Here is an 11,659-nt window from a genome sequence, read left to right as displayed (position 1 = left end):
TGTAAAGAAAATAAAAAAATTAAAACTACAAAACTGTGTTACCACACATGGGTTTCCTCCCAAGAAGCGCTTGATTTAACGTTGCGACACGATGTAGTTGACCCGTTTTGAGTTATTCATTGGTAGGGACTACTGTTGTACTATCCCTTAGAGAAAATGGTTATATCAAATGCCTTTCTCCTGTGGTACCGAGGTAATGCTTGACTCGTTGTCCATTCACCTTGAAAGTTTGAGTCCCATCCTCGGACTCCAGTTCAATAGCACCATAGGGGGACACACTCACAACTTTGAACGGGCCAGACCATTTGGACACTAGTTTACCCGGAATAACTTGAGTCTTGAATTGAAGTGTTTACCTTGAAAATGGTAATTATAATTGGAATTGATTTGGTGGTTCTAAAAATAGGTGATTTATTTTTATGCTAGCTGTTAGGCAGTAGATGCTATGCGTGAAATTAGAAAAATAGATAAGAGTTTGAAGGCAGCGTGTCAAGTAAACCGAGTGGCTGAGAATCGGGGCCTCGAGCTGGCTAATATGGGGCCTCGAGGACGAGCTAAGCGTTAGGCTATGTCCGGTCGATGAAGGACTAACAATTTTGAGAGCTTTGATGAAGGCTCTTTATGATCACTGATGAGTAATAAAGGAGGAACCATCAATGGAATATAACAAATGTAAGTAAAAAAATCAAGGGAGAGTATCTTTAAGTTAGAGAGCAGAGAATGTTCTTGTTCTTGTATTAAATCTTGTGTGAGTTACAAAATGATAAGGGTCCCCTTTATACATGATGGGGAATCCCAACATGGTACAGACGCATTTATTACGAGGATATGAGGCTGGTACAACCATTTAATGCCACGGTACGGGCTTGAACTAGCCCAATAGACTTGGTCAGCTTTAATCACGTGCCTTGGGAACATCCCGTTTGTCCATCATAGCCATCGATTTGCACTGCCTCGAGGTTGAACATTGAGAACCCTCGGGATCGAACCTCGAGCTGAGCCTCAGGGCTTCAGGGGGCGGTATTGCGAAGCACCATAATGACCCTAAAATTGGACTCTCCGATTTTAGCCGTATATGGATAGTCCCCACGTTTCCTAGAATGAAAATGATAAGAAATGGTCTTGAGTTCTTACCTCTTCGATACTACCCTCATGACGTCAGCCCATCAGAGCATTAAATGCCATGATTCAAAAGACTACGCAGGGGTCGCTGTCAACACGACTATCAAGAAGCCCACGAACCGCTGTTGGTTCGACCTTTCCACTTCCCAAACGCTGCCCATATGGCTTCTATAAATACCTTAACTGTTTTCTCATTCATACTTTTACAAAATCTTCAAGTTTCTATAGCTAAGTTCACCATCTTCTGCATTCTTCTCCCTTCTGCGCTTGCTTCTTCACCTTCCTTCTCAGAAACCCCTCTTTTTTATAGTCATGGCCAGAACCTCTAGAACGGTACCTCAGAAAGAGGTCACCACTTCCTCATCACGCCCGTCCAAGGGCAAACCAAAAATACCCCCAACTATATCCGGTTTTTCCATCGAAAATCCCCCTTCTACACCAGGCCGATATGAGCACGTGTCTCGGTATATCAGCGTGGTGACCGATACGAACAGAGTGAAGGAAGACTGCCGATGGGGGCAAGCAGTGTTAGTAGAGATCCCCAATCCTGAGGAAAGCATAGTAGACTAGAAGGCTGGCTTCCTCAGCGTGTACACATACCCATTTACTCTAGGTCCCGTAGATTCTTTGGATCCTTCTTCCCCGCCGATAGATCCGGTGATTCTCGACTTTTGTCGTGAGTACAGAGTGACATTCGGTCAGATCTATCCTTTTTTTTGGAGGATCATTTATATGCTTTGATATTTTTCCAACCAGGTCGAGGGTATGACCTTAACCCTCTAACACTTGGTCAGATTATTCAGACCTCGTCTCTTTCGGGGTTTGATCAAGCTTCATCCTCGATCCGCAAGGCCGTTCTTTTTGAGCATCGATGAGGACAAGGATCGAGGGGTAGATGAGCTGGTTTGTCCGAGTGAGGACCTCGGACATCATCCCGGCTAATAGGATGCCATTCTCGGAGGAATGGAATATGAAGCTTGGGTGCCCCTACCTCGAGCACATTTTATTGCCCTTTCATCCCCTTCTGAAAAATGATCTTCTTTTGATTATGCAGCCACTGCTTGGTACCCCAGCGCAGTTCAAAACCTATCAGGATGGATTGTATAGTTGGATTCCATTTTCCCTAATATCGAGCGTTCTTGGCGTGACTTGGCCAAAATGCGCTTGCAGGCCAAGAACCACAGTATGCTTTTTATTGCTATCTTTACTAGGTTTCCTTATGAGTATCTTTTATGGTGGTAAGTTTGATGCATCATGCTTGTGATGGCCTGGGTGATTGAGTGTTGATGAGACCTTCTCCTGATTGTGAGGAAGGGACCTCGAAACCCGGCAAGGGTAGGAAGAGGAAGAAAGAGACGCCGGCCGAGTCTCCCAAATCAGAGAAACCTAAAGTTCGTAGGCCTCGGACCGATGCCACGGTCTCGATTTTGACTGCTGCGGCAAGTCCTCGTACGAGGATGAAAGTGATGATGATGAGGATCGCCCTTTGGCACAAAGGGCGAGACGAGGCGCAAATGCTCCACAAGTTAATGGGTGAAAGGCCGCCGAATCGGGGGTGGTCGATATGGACCAGACTCGTGTTATGGAGACCCTCAAGGAGGGTTTGGGCACAATCCCGAGTTTCAAGTCAGACATGGTATAGTCCGTACTGATGAACCCATTGCTGGTGACTTCGGAGGGCCCGAACTCGAAGTTTCTTGGGGGCAAGATGAGACCCTTAGAGAAATTAGTGCCCTGGGTGGCTTTAATTTGGGCTCTTCGTACTCACCGGGGAAATCAGAGATGCACAGGACCCGGATACCGCCGATGTGGGGGCCTCACAAGGAGGGGAAGATGTGCTTGGAGACCTCTTCGACGCTGTCGACGAGAATATTTATCTTGACGCTACCCTCGCTCTCGAGGAGGTAGAGAGGCTTCAGCAGCAGGTGATACTCTTGACATATCATTTGCGCATTCAATCATTGTTCTTGAATTTCTAAATTTTTTGTGTTGTTGCGGGCTAAGAAAATGTATGACCATGCCTTTTCTAGGCTTCAAGATGAGCTTTCGTGCTGCGGGAAGGAGCTGGAGAAGCTCACCTATGTGCTGAACGAGTCGGAGGCCTTCTCTGACCGAAAGGGGTGGGAGTTGAGTGGTCTTCGAGCGAGTTTGGAGGGAGTGTGCCAGGAAAGGACTGGCCTTGCTGAGCAGGTAACATGGAATCCATGAACTCACCTTTTTATTCTTATAATTCGAGTCTCACCAACTTGTTTTGCCTTTGCAGATTGGGTAAAAGGATGCCCTGGTATGGCAACTTAAAGAAGAGGCTACAGCCAAGGATGCGGAGATTCTCGAGCTGAAGGGGAAGAATGAGGCCGTGACCTCGGAGAGAGACTTTTTGCAGGCGGAGTTGGCATCGACCCAGGATCTTCTACGAAGTGCTCTGAAGGAGGCTATTGTACTATCCATGGCCAAGTCTGAGGCCGAAGAAAATGCGTCTTCATACATGAAAGATGCCGCCACTACAAATGATCTAGCCAGAGAGATATCCGAGAAGGCCGAGCAGACGTTGACTGCCATTGCTCACGCTCATTCACAAGAAAGTAGGCAGGCTCTCGAGGAAGCAAGTGCCAAAGGCGCCGATCTCTTAGCTGAGATTGAGGAAGCTTGAACCTTGGAGAAAGAATCGGCATTTTCGGCTGCTTCGGACGAGGATTCCGAAGACGATCCAGAGAGTAATGAGGGTGAAGAATATACTTACGTCGTCTTCCCCCATTTTTTGTATATGAATTGGGGAAGGGCTTTGTAAAGACACCCCTTGTAAATATATTTTTGGTAATGTAACAAGATTTTTCTGCTTCAAATCTTCAAATTTTATATTTCAGCGTTTACGCGAAGTTAGCCTTTGGACTTTGATGTTGGCTCTTCGGAGCCCATACATGGAGTAATCAGGAACCTCGAGATCGGTCATCATATTGAGATTAGGTCGATAGCTTTTAACAATCGATGCTTGTAATAACAGAAATCCTCGGGTTCTCAGTGGCTCCCGAGCGCTATATGATAGTGTCATTTATGTGACACGGTTGCGAAGTGACCAGGGTTGCCCCACCGGTACACTTCCCCAAAAATGGACGAACTGTAAGGCCCCGGAAAATTTCGCTAAGTAATTTAGGATTTCGTGGTGCCAGGTAGGCTAATTGTAATATTTTATGTGCTATTAAAGTGATCGGCATCAATTGGATTTGGTAAATAAGTGTATAAGTCATATAACAAGTAATGCGGGGTCTAATGGGAGGCCTAAGTCTAAGTCACATTAGAAGATTTCATAATAGGCTAAAATTTCAAATGAGTTCGCACAAATCCCTACTTTGAAGGAGCATATCTAAATATGTATAAGGTTTTATATGACGAACAACCTATCATATAAAATGTCTTCGAGTCTAGTTTCCAGTGCTTCATACCATTTGTCATTTTGACATTCCTACACAAAGTTATGATCAAATTACCAAAGGCTGGAAAAATGTGATCCTGTGTCGAATCAGCGATCGCAAAAATGTCGCATTTTTGACTCTGCAATCGCAGATCTGTCCCAGATCGGGCTAGTGTTGCCAAGTTTTGGGCACCTATTTCGCGATGCATTCTGCGGCCCACATTCTTGTTTTGCGGTCCATTATGCGATCGCATACCCCATTTCGGAGGCTTATTTTTCCTATTTTTATAACCCGACCCCATTTTAATATATAGTCTTTGGGGCTTCATTTGGGGTCATTTTCTACTGATTTTAGAGAGAGATGAGAGCATATAGAGAAAGAAAGGAGGGGCATAGCTTCATAATCATCCAAATCTTGCTCAAGTCTTCAAGAATCAACGATGATAACTATAGATTGTCCTCCATCTGGGTAAGTCCTACTTCCAAAATTTCATGCAAGAGGTTAAAGGTTCAAATATGTTGTGAGGGTTAGAAATGGGCCATGCATGTGGGACTAAGTTGTAGTATGTGATGTTAAAGAACTAATATGGGTAGTTCATGTTAAAATTGGTTGAGGGAGGATGGAATTCCCATTTCTAAACCTTGTAGTCTACTTCACATGTTAGGTGTTTGATGAAATTCCTTAGAGAGTTACACCATGGGTAATCTTCCTAATTATTAATCGATTTTCGCTATCTGCTTATAGATTGTTATTGCTAGAGGTGTTGGTGTATTGTAGAAACATAAGGGAAAGCTCTTTGAGGTATGTATGGCTAAAACTCCCTCTTCTTAGAAATTGAGCTCCCATGGTGTCCCCACATATGTTGTAAGTCCGAAATTTGATTTATGTAGTATTTGTTATTTCAAATGATTTGGTACTGCAAGAATATATGTGAAAGGTGTGTCTCAATGTGTTCAATGTGCTATTCTTGGTAATTTGGGGATATGTGAAGAATGTGAATTATATGCTAAATTGCCTAGATTTCAAGTCAAGTTTAATTATGATTATTATGCCGAATCGTGAGAATTCCTCTCTATGCTTATAACTTGAATTGCTCTTGTGTATGCCCATTATCTTAAATTGCAAGTTTGATGTTGAAAATGAAAGTGATGTGGAATGTGAGTTATGAAATGTGGTCTAGTGCCAAGTATGATGTGATAATTGTGGCCCTAAGTGCCTATGAATTGATATATGTGAAGTAAAGATCAAAATGAAATTGTGATTGAGGTAACGTCTTGGTAAGACGGCTTAGCCGATTGGGCCGTGATCGGACGCCATGTTATACACACATGGTGGTAATGTATTTATAATTGACACTGGAAAGAGAGAATGAAATAAGGGTAACGTCTTGTAAGACGGCTTAGCCGATCGGGCCATGATCGGACGCTATGTTATATACACATGGTGGTAATGTTTTGATAATTAAAACTGGAAAGTAAGAATGAAATAATGGTAACATCTTGGTAAGACGGCTTAGCCGATCGGGCCGTGATCGGACTCCGCTCAAGGAAGCGGTGGTAATGTGGACAATGATACAACAATGCTCCAATCTAAAATTTCAAAAAAAAAAACTATGTGAAAACTATGTGAACCTCTTATATTGTTGACGTGGTGCTTATTTGAATCTTTGTTGTCCTTATGATTTGTTTTTACTCTTGTATGGTTGTTCTTTCTAGCTGGATGGTGTTTAGTTATACATACTAGTGCTATTCGATGGCACTAACATCCCTTTTGCCGGCGGCGCTACGTCTTTAAATGGATGTACGTGTTTCTATCGCATGCAGTGTTGGTCACAGCTAGTGCCGCATCATCCTTTCAGCTGACTAGGTGAGCCCTACTTCGTTTCGGGATCCTGTTTCATCTGTTTATCATGTACTTTGTATTTTGAGGTATAGCCGGAGCCTTGTTACCGGCATTTCCATATTACATTACTCTTCAGTTGTGTTTAGAAGCTCCGTAGACAGGTTGTGGGTGGTGTTTGATAATGGGGAATTGAGTTAGAAATCTTGATGTTTGGCAAAGATGTATAAGACTTGTATATCTTCAAAATTATGAATGAAGTTGCTAATGGAAATGAAATGGAAGTCGTTAATGATATATGTACAAAGTTTGATTAATGGGGTTCATCTCCTCTTTATTCATGAATTAGTTTGGGTAGAATGAAACCTAACAGGCTTGCTCAGTCGGGTTTACTCGGTTGAGCGCTGGTCGCGCTCCTCAGATTTTGGGGCGTGACAAACTTGGTATCAGAGCCTTAGGTTTTAAAGTGTCCTACGATGTCTCGGAGCCGTTTCTAGTAGAGTCTTTCTTATCGGTGTGTAGTCGACCACATCTATAAGTTGGAGGCTATTCGGACATTTAGGAATTTCACCCTTCTTTGATACTCCAGATCGTGCGGTAGAACCCAAGATAGGGAGCTAATTTCCTCGCTATGTCTTATTCTCTAGATGAGTAATCTTGATACCTTAATCCACGAGTTTGAAGCATTAAGGAGGGAATTACCCCACCATTGAATATGAGGGAGATTGCCCAAGCGTTTGTTAGGAGAATGTATCGAGCCATGGAGGGATTGGTAGAACTTGCTGCTAAGGGGAGTACCCTTGTTCCTATTAATGTCTCTGCACCACCAGATCATGTAGTATATCAGTATGTTACCAACGTGCGTTAGGGATGTGCAGTCGAGGGGCATCGATTAAGTTATTGCCCTATCAACCTAAAGTCACCAAGTAAGTCTCTCCCTAGTACATCATTATGAACAACACAAAAATTTTACTCATTGCATGTCGACATCCATATTGAAGAGTCCTCATAAACATGGTCTTAATAAGATGTGAGTAACAAAATCTTGTGTGTAACTACTCCTTGATGGAGACATATTGTTCGTGAATCCACTCTATCACAAATTCTCTTATTTACATCCTCTTGTGGAATTAAGTTCTATAAATACGTCCTTGAATAGAGTTATAACTCTAGGATTAATGCTTCCCACTTTCTTTCCTAAATTCTCAACAGGGGACTACATCCGATGAATGTGTTACAAAATCTTTTTTTTATGGACAACGTCTGCTCATTTGTGCCTATGCATGCACCATCGTAAAGTTTACCTATGTGGTATCAAGTTCCATGTAAAACATCCCAGTGTTGCGATCCTTCTCGAGTCACTCTTTTACTCACTTGTGTATATGGATTATATGGTTTGAACAATCACCCTACTCTCTTGCGAGTATCATCATGAAAGCTTCTCAATTTCTAGTAACATAAGAGCATACCTTAACCCCTATCACATGAGTGCATGTCAATCAAAATGGTCACCGTGTGCATAAAGTCTCTCTAAAAATTGAGATCCTCACATCCCCGTCATAGGAAGATCTTGTGACGCCATCTTAGTATATCTTTCGTGTCGACTTAGGACATCCCGCGGTAAGTAGCTCACTTTGTTCCTAGTATCGTGGTTGCCCGTGGCATGGTCGTGTGTTGCAGTTTGGAGTTAATATAGCGAAGCATGTCTAGCTCATAGAAAATGTTTATTTTCTCTTTACCCCTCCACAACATGTGATAATTGTGTTCCTTAGTTAGTGAATTCATTGTGCTAGTTTCCCCACACTTGTTCGATAACCATGAGAGAACATATCCTTCTGTGTGTCATTGTAACACTTCCTGTCTTGTATGGACCCTTACTAGGCTCTCCGTCAAGACCAAGCGCACCTTTGGAGGTTATCGTAGCACAACGCCTATTTCTCATGTTTTCTGTCTTTCATCAGCATTTGGGTATTTCTCAAGTCAAAATCCATGGAGAACTCATTATGAACTTCTGCAAACCTTCTATGATTATTTTATACTATCTCATTGGGTTCCCACCTCACTTCAAGTTCATCAATGGTTGATAGTATGCCGCAATTGCTGAGATTGAATGATCTCCTTTCGATAATGGATTATCTACACATGTGCTAGTCCAATGATCTGCTTATCAGTTTAACTCTCGCCTTTTTGTTTTGGGTTGACCAAGGAGCAATACACCTAGTAACACATTCGTATGCCAAAGCTTCTCTCTCAGTCAAGTCTTATAGCGTATCCCAATTTGGCTGGTAGTAGTTGGTTGTGTAGAAGTGTGTTGTAGTGCTTCATTGTGAAGTAGAGTTTCTAAACATAATTGGATTTTTGAATTCTGGAGCTATACATCACGTGACTACATACAAAGATCTTCTTTGAACAATGTAGTTTCTCGTAATCACTTTATATTACCACCATTCCTAGTGGCTACAATGTAAAGGTTACTTCCATAGGATCTCTCACTTTTATTTCATTTACCTGCTCTGCTTGTCCATGTGACTAGATAACCTAGGTTACATTTCCCCGATAAATGCATTAAGACGTCTCATTCTTTCAAACTTATCCATGTGGGCACTTTGAGGCCTTGTTCTTTACCAACTCGTAATGGTTTTAAGTACTTTCTCGCCATTGTTAATAATTTTCTAAGGCTAAGTGGGCTTGTCTCATGGGTTCCAAAAGTAATGATTTCCCTAAGCTCAAGCTTATATTTCCTTGATTTCAAACCAAAGTGCGTCCCCTTTTCAAAAAGTCTTAAATGGGTCGGATTCGTGGGTTACGTGGCCTTCTGCTCACTCGACTTCTAGAATCATTGACTATGTCATTGTCATGTGCGGGGAGTTTTGCTAGCCTTGGTATCCCACCTCTCTGGATGGATAGGAGTGTTATTTGTCTTCCTCCTTGGAACATCATGTTAACCATTAGAACCCCTATAACCAATACATGATTTCATCCCAATATTAAGATGTCCTAGCTATGTGGTTTCACTCGCTAAAGGTTGAGATTAGATGCTTCAGATTTTTGCACATATCATGAGCATATTGATTTGGCAGACAAGTTGTCGTATCTTTAGTTCTCTCATATAGGATCAATTATCAGGAAGGGTTAATCTATATGAAATATGATAATCTCATAAGCGTTCAACTTAAGTGTTCAACTTCTTTTCATCCTCATGGGCTTGTGGCATAGATTCCTTGTGTCGGTTAATGTTAGGAGTGTAATTCAACTTTATGTATTTGGAAACCCATATCGCATTCAAGGTGTCAGAGGATTCTCATTCTTGATAAACGGATTTTCCCTACACTCTAGGTGACGACTGGGTCACAGACTTCAATATTCCTCCTTAACGATTCCTATTGCCAATGTACTAGTTACCCATATGCCTCATTTGTCTAATAATTAATGTCGTCACAACGATTAACCATATCAGTATTGTTAGTAGTAATTTTCATGTCCCTTAGCATATAACCTCAGAAAGTACTCTGCTCAGCGCATTAATGAATTCCTGGATAACTCCAGCCTGATCTTGAACATTGTTGTCCCTCATTGTATTAAATCCATTGGGTATTGAAGGTCCAAACATGTCAAATGGGGATCATCCCCGTGTGATCACATATATTAGATAGGTAACTTTATGGTCAGCGTATGATAGCACATCTTAAATTAACTGTTGAAGGTCATCAAGGGCTTAGTGTGAGTGTTCGCCTAGAGATTTAGAGTTTAGGAGGGTGAACAGGTTAATCTCAAATATTTTTCCCCCTGAAGATGTTATGTGAATTGATAATGAAGGTCAAATAAGTGTAGTTCACATTAGGTCGTGCTATAAGTATGATATTTCCCCAATGTTGTTCTCCATGTATTCTGTGTTTTCATATGTCTATGTCTAAGAATGTAGTTGGAAATCCCTTGTGCGTCATTTCGGTGGAAATTACTGAAGGTGGAGGTAATGGATAGTTGGCCTATTAAGAGTATATACTTGTCATCCTTGTCAGGTAAGTTTGGGGGTCGTGATTACTTCCGTGAATGTGTTCTGGCAAAGTTTATAGGTATAAGAGGCCACATTGAAGGCCGAGAGTGTTGTGGAAATAAAATATTTTCTCTTGATTGTATAGCAGTTGGTTTTGATTTGAAAGGTACCTTCTAGGTGTTATGATTTAAAAATGTGCAGTCCATGTCCAGGTATCATCGTGATAATGTAGTGCTTGTAATGCTGAGGTTCGTGTTATTAATATATACATTGTGGTGCTTTATCGAGTTGTGGATGTATTTTTAGGATGGTTTTGGTGGTTCTCTGGCAGGTGGATAGTCCTAGTTACAAAGGAGACTCTGCCAAAATTTCTGAAAAATTTGGGAAGTTAGTCAAAATTTAGGGACTTGAGGTAGGCTAGAAAAGCGATATATTATGTTAAGTGTTTGGGGCGGACTCTACTCCTCATTCGAGGATGAATGATCCTAAGGGGGGGGGGGGAGAATGGGGCGGACTCTACTCCTCATATGAAAGGTCTTCGAGTCTAGTTTCCAACGCTTCAAATCGTTCGTCATTTGGACATTCCTACACAAAGTTATGATCAAATTACCAAAGGTTGGAAAAATGCGATCCTGTGTCGAATCTGCGATCGCAAATATGTCGCATTTTTGACTCAGCGATCGCAGATCGGGCCGGTGTTGCCCATTGTTGGGCACCAATTTCGCGATGCATTCTGCAGCCCACATTCTTGCTTTGCGGTCCATTTTGCCATCGCAGACCCGATTTCGGAGGCTTATTTTTCCTATTTTTATAACCCGACCCCATTTTAATATATAGTCTCTAGGGCTTCATTTGGGGTCATTTCCTACTGATTTTAGAGAGAGATGAGAGCATATAGAGAGAGAAAGGAGGGGCATAGCTTCATAATCATCCAAATCTTTCTCAAGTCTTCAAGAATCAAGGAAGATAACAATAGAATGTCCTCCATCTGGGTAAGTCCTACTTCCAAAATTTCATGCAAGAGGTTAAAGGTTCAAATATGTTGTGAGGGTTAGAAATAGGCTATGCACGTGGGACTAAGTTGTAGTATGTGATGTTAAAGAACTAATACGGGTAGTTCATGTTAAAATTGGTTGAGGGAGGAAGGAATTGCCATTTCCAAACCTTGTACTCTACTTCACATGTTAGGTGTTTGATGAAATTCCTAAGAGAGTTACACCATGGGTAATCTTCCTAATTGTTAATCGATTTCCGCTATCTGCTTATAGATTGTTATTGCTAGAGGTGTTTGTGT

This window comes from Nicotiana attenuata, unplaced genomic scaffold, assembly GCF_001879085.1.
Source record: "Nicotiana attenuata strain UT unplaced genomic scaffold, NIATTr2, whole genome shotgun sequence".
NCBI classification, from domain to species: domain Eukaryota; kingdom Viridiplantae; phylum Streptophyta; class Magnoliopsida; order Solanales; family Solanaceae; genus Nicotiana; species Nicotiana attenuata.
This window is presented reverse-complemented; position numbering follows the sequence as displayed.